General features: G+C 42.3%; 1 pseudogene; it reads right to left on the reverse strand.

Moving 5' to 3' along the window:
- Positions 1 to 383: 383 nt before the first annotated feature.
- LOC105477969 (immunoglobulin-binding protein 1 pseudogene) overlaps positions 384 to 13,546 on the reverse strand; it is a 32,761-nt pseudogene continuing 19,598 nt past the window's right edge.

Raw genomic sequence — 13,546 nt, forward strand, 5'->3', positions numbered from 1 at the left:
GTGCAGTGGTATGATCCCAGCTCACTGCAACCTCTGCCTCCCAGGTCCAAGTGATTCTCCTGCCTTGGCCTCCCAAGTAGTTGGGATTACAGGCATGCACCACCATGCCCGGCTAATTTTGTATTTTTAATAGAGATGGGGTTTCAGCATGTTAGCCAGGCTGGTCTCAAACTCCCAACCTCAGGTTATCTGCCCACCTCAGCCTCCCAAAGTGCTGGAATTACAGGTGTGAGCCACTGCGCCCAGCCAAAATTTAATTTTCAAGTGGCCAGTAGTTACTCCAATGAAGCCAAAAATAATTAGTATCATTTTCCAGCCCAAGTTGCAGAATGACAGAACAGAGAAGGCATCTCAGAAGAATTTTTTTTTTTAATCGGTGGACACTTTATTGAATGCAAAGCAAGATTTAGCATCTTTGCCTTCGTTGTACACAGCTGAAGCGGAAACCCAGGGAGGTGAGGACTGCATGGTTTTCCTTGGCGTGGGAAGTGTGCACCCTGCAGTCCTCTTGTGTTGTGGGAAGATCAGCCCATGTTCTGTCAGCTGCCATAGCCCCTAGGATGGGTGCCCTTCCAGTCATCCCACTCCTGAGCTCTGTAGAGTATTGGTTCATCATCCTCTTCCTCCTTTTCTTCTTGATCTTCCTGTTGCTGAGCTGCTTTTCTGAATTCCTCTGGTGTTGCCTTGGCTATTCCCTGATCTGGTAATGCTCCATATTTCCAACGTTGCTCATACCAGTCACTCACTGTCATAGTTGCCAGACTTGGATAACCAACTCCAAATACTTTGGCTTGGGCCATGTTCCGAGTGAGAATGAAGGGTTTCACTGGAGGTCTCTCCTGGCGAGATGAGTTAGAAGTTGATGCCTCTCTTGAAGAGTCTCTTTCTCTCAGGATCTTTATTTCCTGGGTCAATGCTCTCAATCTCTTCTAAGCTGATATCAATCCACCTCTGAAGGCGAAGAAGATAATATTCACGAACAGCTCATCATCTGCTTGACCACTTTCCACAGCAGATTTCATTGCAGACAACCTATGTTCCAACTCCTTCTTCTGCTTGTGTCTCTCTCTTAGCCTGTCTTTGAGACGCCATAGCAATGAGGCTAGGATAAGCCATGGAGGAATTAGCAGTGTGATTTTCAGCTGAGTTCTTGGTTTTGGGCAGCTCAAACTCTGCCACATGACAACAATGGCACAGTTAAGTAGTTTATAGTGTTCTCGAGCCCACTGCAAATGATCTAGACGCTTGCTGGGCTTGACTTGTTTCATGGTGAGGGCTCCCTGAAACATTGGCACCAACAGGTACTTCAGGTCGGTGGAAGCAATTGCTTCCAAATCTTCATTTTAGCTGAACAAGTCGAGCTGCAATAATATTTCGGCAGCCTTCTCAAGGAGGTCCAGGCCCTTGAATACCTTCTCCTGGACTGTCCGGGAACCGGCAGGTTCAGTCACTACTTCTGCATCATCCAGAAGCTCTTTGCTGGTTTTGAACAGCTTGGGGAGCTGTGGCAGCAGTAACTCATCTTCAGCAGCCATCTTGGAGAGGGACGAACAAGAAATTATTTTTAAAGGAAAACTTTCAAAGTGAAAAGAGAAATATATCTTCTCCTGGGAGTACTAAAAGAAAACCTCAACTTAGATGAGTTATCTCATATTTTCCAAACAAAAATAATCACCTTTGGGCCAAGAAGAGGTGTGGAAAGTTTCAAACAGAGTTTTTATAAAGAAGGTACAACTGAGGCCGGGCGCGGTGGCTCAAGCCTGTAATCCCAGCACTTTGGGAGGCCGAGACGGGTGGATCACGAGGTCAAGAGATGGAGACCATCCTGGCTAACACGGTGAAACCCCGTCTCTACTAAAAAGTAAAAAAAAACTAGCCGGGCGAGGTGGTGGGAGCCTGTAGTCCCAGCTACTCAGGAGGCTGAGGCAAGAGAATGGCATAAACCTGGGAGGTGGAGCTTGCAGTGAGCTGAGATCCGGCCACTGCACTCCAGCCTGGGCGACAGAGCGAGACTCCGTCTCAAAAAAAAAAAAAGAAGGTACAACTGAAAAGGAGTTTTAAACACAACCACCTCTCTCACAGGCTTATTAGATCCTGATCACCAAAGAGTTTCTTGTCAGCACTCTTGTCAAATGGATGAAATGAGCCCGGAAGGCTACCTCTGACAAAAAGGAAGGCATAGCAGAAATGTCACTGTGTAAGGGTGCCAATGGGCACAGATGTGGTTATCATCTTCCACTAATCATCTAAGAACAAAGCATCTTTTGGTCCTTTTGGAGGCTAAATGGGATGGTTACTAAGTGGGAAGGATGTGCTTTCCTAATACAGCAGCATAATAATTGTTCTAAAATATTTTAACCCTGGCTAGGCGCAGTGGCTCACACCTGTAATCCCAGCACTTTGGGAGGCCAAGGCGGGCAGATCACAAGGTCAAGAGATCGAGACCATCCTGGTCAACACGGTGAAACCCCATCTCTACTAAAAATACAAAAAATTAGCCGGGTGTGGTGGCGGGCGCCTGTAGTCCCAGCTACTCAGGAGGCTGAGGCAGGAGAATCGCTTGAACCCAGGAGGCAGAGGTTGCAGTGAGCCGAGATCGTGCCACTGCACGCCAGCCTGGGCAACACAGTGAGACTCTGTCTCAGAGAAAAAAAAAGGGCAGGGGGTGCCAGACATGGCAGCTCACGTCTGTAATCCCAGCACTTTGGGAGGCCACAGCGGGCAGATCAAGAGATCAAGACCATCCTGGCCAACATGGTGAAACCTCATCTCTACTAAAAATACAAAAATTAGCTGGGTGTGGTGGCGCGCACCTGTAATCCCAGCTACTAGGGTAGCTGAGGCAGGAGAATCACTTGAACCTGGGAGGTAGAGGTTGCAGTGAGCTGAGATTGCACCACTGTACTCCAGCCTGGCAACAGAGCAAGACTTCATCTCAAAAAAAAAAAAAAAAAGTATAAAAACCTCAACAATTATAATTTATCTGATCTTATTATGTAAAGGGGCTCTTGAGAACAGCTGGTTTATCTCAATATGGTATATTCAGAACAGTCAAATAAAGTTTGTTGCTTGTTTTTGAGACACGGTCTCACTGTTGCCCAGGCTGTAGTGCGGTGGTGCATTCCTCAGCCTCCTGAGTAGCAGGGCTACAGACACGTGCCCCCATGCCCAGCTGATTTTTAAATTTTATGTAGAGATGGGGTCTCCCTGTGTTGCCAAGGCTGGTCTCAAATTTCTGGGCTCAAGGGGTCCTCCTGCCTCAGCCTCCCAAAGTGCTGGGATTGCAGGTGTGAGCCACCACACCCAGCCACTGCCCTGGTCTTTCAAAGCACTGGGATTACAGGTGAGCCTTAATTTAGAGATAGTATTTCCCTTCAGAGCAGAGATCAGGCTTGTTTACTTTCCTGTATAATAAAGTTAATGTCTCCCTCCAGAGCAAAGACTTTGCAGGTTTAAAAGTTGTCGTTCCAAACTAATGGGAGTTCTGTGGCGCCTCTGGCCTGGCCTTCCCTTTCTTGTCTGACTCAAGAAACCAACTGAGTTCCTGTTTCTAGTAGCTTAGCTCCCACTGCCTGGGAGGAATCAGGGACTCTGCAGCCCTTGCCAGCTGTCCTTGAATCCCATCCAGGTCAGTTCTAGATTCTAAACTGAATTTTTTTCATGATAATTGTCAAAACAGTGAGGAAAGCCCTAAAAAAAAAAAAAAAAGTCATTGACCCTTCCTAAACAATTATCTTAATATATATATTCTAAGACTTTTTAATGTACATACTATATTAGAAATCCAGTTCTCTTGTAGATTTCTCATTGAGGGCACAAACATTTATTTCCATCTCCTATGTAACTATTCATAAACTTAAAGATGATTACTGGAGCAACTTTCACCTTTCTCAGGTTAAATAAGCACTGTGCCTTTAACCTTTCCACATAAATTCTGTTTTCTAATTTTTTGGAGTTTTTTTGTTTGTTTTTTGGTTTTTTGTTTTTGTTTTTGTTTTTTGCTATTTTGTGTTTTCTAATTTTTAATCCTTTGGTTAATCATGCCTCTGGATTTTTTCCCATTTTCTTCATCTCTTGAATTTAGAGCCCAGGATCGGATACAATACCCTAGTAAGGGGTTAATTCCTATTGCATAGATTTTTGAGACCTGCCACAGACTAGTTGAGGACAGATACTGTTTTATATTTTTCTAGTATCAGTAACTTTCTTTTTTTTTTTTTTTTTTTTTGAGACGGAGTCTTGCTCTGTCCCCCAGGCTGGAGTGCAGTGGCCGGATCTCAGCTCACTGCAAGCTCCTTCTCTCGGGTTCACGCCATTCTCCTGCCTCAGCCTCCCGAGTAGCTGGGACTACAGGCACCCGCCACTTCGCCCGGCAAGTATCAGTAACTTTCTAGCACATGTAGGTGCTCAGTAAGTTCTTATTGATTGATTGGTGTATCCCAGAATTGTTTTTGAGTTGTAAATCACAGTACCGCTTTGCTGATTCATGTTTGTTTGCTTCACTATAAAAATTGTAAAGTAAAAAACAGCAAGAAACTCTACAAATGGTGAACAATGGCTATAAATCATAGAACCATCTTTGTTTTTGTGAGAAGTATTCTTTTTTTTTTTTTTTTTTTTTTTTTGAGACGGAGTCTCACTCTGTAGCCCAGGCTGGAGTGCAGTGGCGCGATCTCGGCTCGCTGCAAGCTCCTCCTCCCGGGTTCCCGCCATTCTCCTGCCTCAGCCTCCTGAGTAGCTGGGACTACAGGCGCCTGCAACCACGCCCGGCTAATTTTTTGTATTTTTAGTAGAGACGAGGTTTCACCGTGTTAGCCAGGATGGTCTCGATCTCCTGACCTCATGATCCACCCGCCTTGGCCTCCCAAAGTGCTGGGATTACAGGCGTGAGCCACCGCGCCCAGCCTGAGAAGTATTCTTACTTCAATTAGCAGTCTTTCTATTCCCGACCACCTATCCCAAAGGAATCATCATCAATAATGCCATCTCTGCATACAAAAGATATTCTTTAATGATGACTCTTAGCTGAGTTAGCATTTTCACTTTCTTTTCCTTTTTCTATTCTTTTTTTTTTTTTTTTTTTTTTTTTTTGAGACAGAGTCTCGCTTTGTCACACAGGCTGGAGTGCAGTGGCGCGATCTCGGCTCACTGCAAACTCCGCCTCCCTGGTTCACGCCATTCTCCTGCTTCACGCCAGCCTCCTGAGTAGCTGGGTAGCTGGGACTACCCGCGCCCACCACCACGCGCGGCAAATTTTTTTTTTTTTTTTTTTTTTTTTAGTAGAGACAGTGTTTCTCCATGTTAGCCAGGATGGTCTCTATTTCCTGACTTAGTGATCCGCCCGCCTCAGCCTCCCAAAGTGCTGGGATTACAGGCATGAGCCACCGTGCCCAGCCTATTCTTACTTTTTTTTTTTTAGCACCACTTGCTTTTGAAGCATTTTTACTTTTTGTATTTCCTTCTTTCTAGAGTTACTATGGTAGGCTGCATCTAAAATGGCTCCTAAGTACCGTACCTTCTGGTTTTCACATCCTTATGTAATTTCCTCCTCTTGTGCATGGGCTGGACCTAATGACCTGTTTCAAAAGAATAGAATATGGCAAAGTGACAGAATGTCACTTCTGAGATTAGGTTACAAAAGACTGACTTTCATCTTCCTCTCACTCTCTCTTGCGCTCTCACTTGCTCATTCCAACAAAGGAAATTGCCATGTTGCGAACTGACCAAAGGATAGGTCCATGTGGCAGAAAAAAGGAGGGTAGCCTCTAGTCCACAGCCAGTGAGGAATGGAGGCCCTGAGTCCAACACCCTGATAGGGACTAAGTCCTACCAACATCAACACCTAGTCAAGCCTTAAGATGACTGCAGCACCCGCTCAACACCTTTTATACAGCCTTATGAGAAACCCAGAGCCAAGAGACCCAAGTAACCTTTGCCTAGCTTCCTTACTCATAGACTCTGTAAGAAAATAATTGTTTATTGCTTTAAGGCACCAAGTTTGGGGGTAATTTTTCATACAGCAAGAGATAACTAATACAGATTCTGTTTGATGAATATTAACTTATACCTAACTCAGATTTCACTCAAAGAAATTAATATGCATGTGAGAAGATACATTCTTTACCCAGCCAAGGAAGGTATTGCCTAGGAAAAACTTAGATAGTTGCCAACTGATTGTATCATAATCTCACTTCTGAGTTTAGAAATTAATATTAAAGGACTGTAGTTTCCAGTCAGACTTTTCCATTTAAAAACCATGAGGTTCTGTTTTTACAAGTCATAGGTACTTAATTAGTTCTCTACTATTCTGTAAAATAATACACTCCTAGTTCTGTGATAACTCTGGTCAATTCTAGAAATAAGTATTCTTTAGTACAAATTACCAGAGCCTGTGGATTTGAATGTATCGATCTGTTTTATTAAGCAGGCTCCATTTTGTGAAACTCAGCTGGAAAACAGACAGTCAACCTGACAATTCTCATAAATAGTTAATTTAAGAAATTTTGTTTGTTTTTTTGTATAGGGTCTTACTCTGTTGCCCAGGCTGGAGTGCAGTGGCACTATCATGTGTCACTGCAGCCTCAGCCTCCCGAGTAGCTGGGACTGCAGATGCACACCACCATGCCCAGCTAATTTTTAAAATTTTTTTGTAGAGACAGAGTTTCACGAAGTTGCCCAGGCTGGTCTCAAACTCCTGGGCTCAAGCAGTTCGCCCACCCCAGCCTCCCAAAGTGCTAGGATTACAAGTGTGAGCCACTACACCTGGCTAATTTTTTTTTTTTTTTTTTTTTTTTTTTTTAGACAGAGTTTCCCTCTGTCACCAGGCTGGAGTTTAGTGGCACGATCTTGGCTCCCTGCAACCTCCGCCTCCCGAGTTCAAGTGATTCTCCTACCTCAGCCTCCTGAATAGCTGGAATTACAGGCACGCACCACCACACCCAGCTAATTTTTGTATTTTTAGTAGAGACAGCGTTTCGCCATGTTGGCCAGGATGGTCTCAATCTCTTGACCTTGTGATCCACCCACCACCCCCTCCCAAAGTGCTGGGATTACAGGCGTGAGCCACCACGCCCGGCCTAATTTTCTATTTTTTGTAAAGATGGGGTCTCTGTTGCCCGGGCTGGTCTCAAACTCCAGGGCTCAAGTCTTGGCCTCCCAAAGTGCTGAGATTTACAGGCATGAGCCACTGTGCCTAACCAAAAAATTATTCTTAAGCTGGTGAGTACATAAATGTTTCTTTATTATTTTTTAAATCTATATATATGTTTTATACAGTCTTTGTTGTGTGTAATACATTTCATAATAAAAAAAAGGTTTAAAAAAAACAAGCTTTCTGACTTGTTCTGATATTTAAGATTTTGGTAAAAAGTTTTAAGTTTTAAAGAGTGCATATGTGCTGGTCCGAGTGCAGTGGTGTTTATGACTAATTGATCACAACCGGTTACAGATTTCTTTGTTCTTTCTCTACTCGCACTGCTTCACTTGACTACCTTTAGTAAATAAATAAATAAATAGAGTGCGTATGGTAGTTAACCAAAAAAAGAGTGTTTTCTAAGCTTCCATTAAGTCTATCATACACTATCATTAATTCCCCTAAGACTGTGTCAAGTTACCTATTTACTGAAGATCGGTTGCTCAGATCCTCCAAAGTTCATTAATCCTTTAGTTTTGGATGATAAAGAGTGAAAAAACAAACCTTAAAGAGAAGCCCACAGAACTAGAGAAAAAAAGAAGTTGCCTCCTTTCTCTTCCTTCATAGACACCTGCCCACCGAGGCTGATGTCCTTTTTCAAATGTTTAGTCAGACCCCAAGCGCTACGTTTGACCCTGGTATTAAAAGTCCCATTCTGCCTTTACTACTCATCTCTGAACTTTTAATATCTCATTACAATATTCAATGAACTGATATTACATGCCATCATTTTTAAGTTTGGAATTAGATTAAACTTGGAACTATATTGACAAATCTGGTTTGTTCTAGAACTTAATACCACTTAGAACTTTTGTTTATTATGTTTTGTAAATTAAATGCCATTTTTTACCTTTTAAAATTATCTTCCTATTTTTTATTCATTCAGCAAATATTTACATACCTATAGTAAAAGTATATAAACCCAATGTATAGTAATATATCCACAAATGTCCAGGATAGAAATGCAGCAGTGAACAGGCAAGCTTGTAGTCTTTAAATAAATTACCAACTGTAATGTTGTTTGACGTTATGTTTTTAAACAACGTATAACCTATTGTTACAGGGAGTTATATGTACCTATATATTACTATATATCTTCCAATATAGGCTTGTAATAAAGTCAGTATACTCACGCTCTCTTTTCTAAGCATGTCTTAACAGGTTAAACCACACAACTGTGATATTTATATATTATATAATTAACATCTTAAATAACAGCTTTGAAATTTCTTAGTGATAGATTGCACTGCACTAAAATTTGAGACAGGGCCGGGCATGGTAGCTCACCCCTATAATCCCAGCACTTTGGGAGGCCGAGGTTGGTGGATCACCTGAGGTCAGGAGTCTGAGACAAGGCTGGCCAACATGACAAAACCCCATCTCTACTAAAAATATAAAAATTAGCCTGGCATGGTGGCACACACCTGTAATCCCAGCTACTCAGGAGGCTGAGGCAGGAGAATCACTTGAACCAGGGGTGGAGGTTGCAGTGAGCCAAGATTGCACCACTGCACTCCAGCCTGGATGACAGAGCGAGACTCTGTCTCAAAAAATAAATAAATAAAAATTGGGCAGATACACTTAGTATCATACACATTAAAACAGGAAAAGATTAACCCTCATCACACATATACTCAAATCAAAGTTAATGACACTTGGTTTTCTTTTTCTTTGTTTTAGTAAAAATTACAATTAAAGAAAGAAACTATCTTTGAGAACCTGAACTTTCAGTCTATGGATATTTAATGAAAATAATGATATTAGTTATCACCTTTGAAGAGGGGAGGATTCAGGGAAGAAAGACCAGTACCATCCATCTGTATTAGATTGCTTAATTGAAGATATTTAGCAAAAGCACACTGGAGACTAATAGAACTGCCCAAAGGTTTTTCTCCTCTTTGATCTACGTATTGTGTCTCACATGACACAAGTGTGACACACCACCTCAAACACAAACTTGCCCTTTCCATTCAAATACCAAACTGGCCAAGTAGGGTGGATAGAGTGCTGTGTCTCCTTCCTGGTACAGTGTGCCAGCAAGGAAAGTCTCTGTTAGATCACTTCCTGCATCTTCAAAACAAAACAAGTCTTCACGTAAGAGATATTACCACCCCTATAAAAGTTCCACCCATCAAAATAGGAAATCCTCATCTGTTGCTTACAGCAGTGTCACAAAGCACTATGTCACAAAATGTCACAAATCATTTTTAATCATTAAAAATGATTAAATACCTTGACTAAAGAGTTCAGTTTCTAAAAACTTAATAATCAGGTATTTGCAGAATGATTTATGTATGATGATTTGCTACAGTGTTGTTTTATAATGGTAGTAAATTAGAAACCACCTAAACGTCCAGTAGCTGGAAATTGATTAGGTATAGGACATCCATATCCACACCAGCCTGGGTGACAGAGTGAAACCTTGTCTTAACAAAAAATAAACAAAAAGTAGACAGCTGCAACTTTGGATGGCCAAAGGGCTGGCAGTGATAGGAACAGCTACTTCAATAAAGAGAACAGAAAACTGAAAGCTGTTAATTACACATTTTCTATTCTGTGCTTTGCTTTCCAGGAAGTCACATGTTCATTAGACTCCTTTTTATTTAAAAACTGGATAATACTTCTTTCCCACCTTATAGTTACCTCCCAAAATACAGTCAACACAATGCTGTGCTTGGCTACTTTGGCTAAGAATACTCCCAAATCAGCATTTCGAACCAACAGTATCAGACCAGATCAAGAGAGGTAGACTGATATGTTCCAGCTCTCTGTTATGACCGAGCAGGAAGTTTCCGAACAAACCTCCACTTCTCAGGAAGTTTACGTCAAACTTAGTATTTACATCCTGTTGAATATAGTCTTAATTTTTTTCTCAATTCTAGATACTATTTGAATTAAAATGTTTGAGTAATCTGTCCTCAAATTTTTTTTTAACTCTTAATAGACTATGTATATCTGTTCTAAGTGACACATGGAATACCTCCATGACTAATAATGATAAAAGTTAAAGATTGTTTTTAGAATTAAGTACCTATAATTATAACTATTTATATCCCTATGCATCATCTCTTATTCATTTGATCTCTCAAGTAGGTCCTTGTTGACTATGTTCTGATTAATTCATTATGCAGTTAATATACTATATGCAAACAAATAAAACCCTTAGTGGAGCATCCTGATGTTTCTCTCCAGGACTTACCGTGTAATATTGACGTGGAAAAGGTGACAGGATGCTGGGTCTGATGCTTCTAGCAACTGGCTGTATGACTTTGGCTAAGGCCCTTAACCTGCAGTTTTCTCACCTGAAAATAAGAGGGATGGGTTAAATGATCTTTAGTATATCTTCTGTGATTGTACTATGCACGAGTGCCAATCTTTATCTTACATACAGTAAAGTCATACTTTATTATATTTGTTTGTTTGTCTTTTGAGACAGGGTCTTACTCTTTCACCAGGCTGGAGTGCAGTGGTACAATCATGGCTCACTGCAGACTCAACCTCCCAGGCTCAAGCAATCCTCCCACCTCAGGCTACCAAGTAGTGGGGACCACAGGTTCATGCCAGCTAATTTTTTTTTTTAAGAGACGATGTCACCTTGTTGCCCAAGCTGATCTCAAACTCCTGGGCTCAAGCAATCCTCCTGCCTCTGCCTACCAAAGTGCTAGAATTAGAGGCTTGAGCCACTGCTCCTGGTCTCATACTTCATAAATTGAAAAAAAAAAAGACATATTCTAAGTATAAGCCACAGGACAAAAACTGTGCATCTTTGTAGATGTGCTAGTTAGGATTATGGTTGCGAGTAATAGAAATCTGAATGGATCTTGATTTCTCTTAGATAACAAGGTGAATGTATTTTAAACACATAAAGAGTCTCACAGAACCCAAGGACACAAATTGAACTGGACATAAGGAGCCAGGAAGGTGAATGTCAAAGAGACTCTGTCTCATGTGTCCTCCTCCCTTTGTACATCAGCTTCATTCTGCCTTCTCTCTGTGCATCAGGTTCTTCTGCTTCCCCGAACCACAAGGTGGAAAACAGAACATGCTGGCAGCTCTTCAGTTTACAAATTATAGTGTGGACACATGAAGAGAGATGGCTGTTTCTCAGTCCAAACGCCATGTCCCAGGAAAAGGCTCCAACCGGCCCACATTGGGGCAGATGTCCACCCCAGGACTTATCAACTGTCATCTATAGTTGGGACAGCCTCTATTGAAAATGATGATTTTCAATTCAATTCTGAGGAGTAGGCAGGAAAGGGAAACTTTTAGAAGGAGGATATAAGTAGAAAATCTAGGCTGGGGCCAGGCACGGTGGCTCATGCCTGTAATCCCAGCACTTTGGGAGGCCGAGGCCAGCAGATCACGAGGTCAGGAGTTCGAGACCAGCCTGACCAACATGGTGAAACCCCATCTCTACTAAAAATAGAAAAATAAAAAAACCCATCTCTACTGGGCGTGGTGGCACGTACCTATAATCCCAGCTACTCGGGAGGCTGAGGCAGGAGAATCACTTGAACCCATGAGGCGGAGGTTGCAGTGACCTGAGATCACACCACTGTACTCCAGCTGGGGCAACAGAGGACAGAGTGAGGCTCCGTTTCCAAAAAAAAATTAAAAAAGAAAGAAAGAAAATCTAGGCTGGGTGCAGTGGCTCACGTCTGTAATCCCAGCACTTTGGGAGGCCGAGGCAGGTGGATCACGAGGTCAGGAGATCAAGATGATCCTGGCTAACACAGTGAAACCCAGTCTCTACTAAAAATACAAAAAATTAGTTGGGCGTGGTGGCATGTACCTTTAGTCCCAGCTACTTTGGAGGCTGAGGGAGGAGAATCGCTTGAACCTGGGAGGCAGAGGTTGCAGTGAGCCAATATTGTGCCACTGCACTCCAGCCTGGGCAACAGAGCCAGACTCCATCTCAAAAAAAAAAAAAAAGAAAAGAAAAATCAAGAAAATCTAATTGGGGTTCACACACTAAAATATCAGTGTTGATAGTATTTTTAAATTTTGAAATAATTATAGCTTCACAGGAAGTTGAAAAATTAGTGCAGAGAGGTTCTCTGAACCCTTCACCCAGTTTCTCCTAATGGTCAGGTCTTACATAACTATAGTGCAATATCAGTTGTAAATTTTTTATTGAGACAGTTGATTTTCATATTATTTCCCTTTTATTATAGCACATGTGCCTCACTATGGTAAACATTTTACTGAAGAATAACATACAGAAAAGTGGACAAATCTTAACTGCACAGCTCAATGAATTTCCATGAAGTAAATATACCCATGTGATAATCCAGCTCAAGAAACAGAAAATCACTACCACCCCAGAAGACTGCCTTATACTACCATCTCTTAAGAGTGAATCACACATTGGTGTACTCTTTGTATCTGGCCTCTTTTCCCTCTCCTCTCCTCTCCTCTCCTCCTCCTCTCCTCCTCCTCTCCTCCTCCTCTCCTCCTCCTCTCCTCCTCTTCTCCTCCTCTCCTCCTCCTCTCCTCCTCCTCTCCTCTCCTCTCCTTTCTCTCTTTCTTTCTTTTCTTTCTTTCTTTCTGTCTCTCTCTCTCTCTCTTCTTTTTTTTTTTTTTTGAGACGGAGTCTCACTCTGTCGTCCAGGCTGGAGTACAGTGGCGCAATCTCGGCTCACTGCAAGCTCCGCCTCCTGGGTTCACGCCATTCTCCTGCCTCAGCCTCCTGACGGGATTTCACCGTGTTAGCCAGGATAGTCTCGATCTCCTGACCTCGTGATCCGCCCATCTCGGCCTCCCAAAGTGCTGGGATTACAGGCGTGAGCCACCACACCCGGCTTCTTTCTTTCTTTTTAATTTTTATTTTTGTTTGAGATGGAGTCTCATTCTGTCACCCAGGCTGGAGTGTATGTCGCAATCTCGGCTCACTGTAACCTCCGCCTCCTGGGTTCAAGCAATTCTCCTGCCTCAGCCTCCTGAGTAGCTGGGACTACAGGCATGCGCCACTGCGCCTGGTTGATTTTTGTATTTTTAGTAGAGACAGAGTTTCGCCATGTTGGCCCGGCTGGCCTCGAACTTCTGACCTAAGGTGATCCACCCACCTCGGCCTCCCAAAGTGCTGGGATTACAGGCGTGAGCCACTTCACCTGGCTGTTTCCAGTCTTTGTTCAACATTATGTTTGTGAAGTTAATCTGTGTTGTTTTATATAATTATAGTTCACTCATTCTTTCATGGGCTTAAATCTTTTTACATTAAAATTTTAAGAGAATAAAATTGTAAAAAAAGTTTAAGCTCATGACATGCAATAAACTGTACAATTTGATGTGTTTTGACATGTATACACCCATATCAGTAACGCAATCAAGATTATGAATATATTTACTTCCTCA

This window comes from Macaca nemestrina, chromosome 7, assembly GCF_043159975.1.
Source record: "Macaca nemestrina isolate mMacNem1 chromosome 7, mMacNem.hap1, whole genome shotgun sequence".
In the NCBI taxonomy this organism is placed as follows: domain Eukaryota; kingdom Metazoa; phylum Chordata; class Mammalia; order Primates; family Cercopithecidae; genus Macaca; species Macaca nemestrina.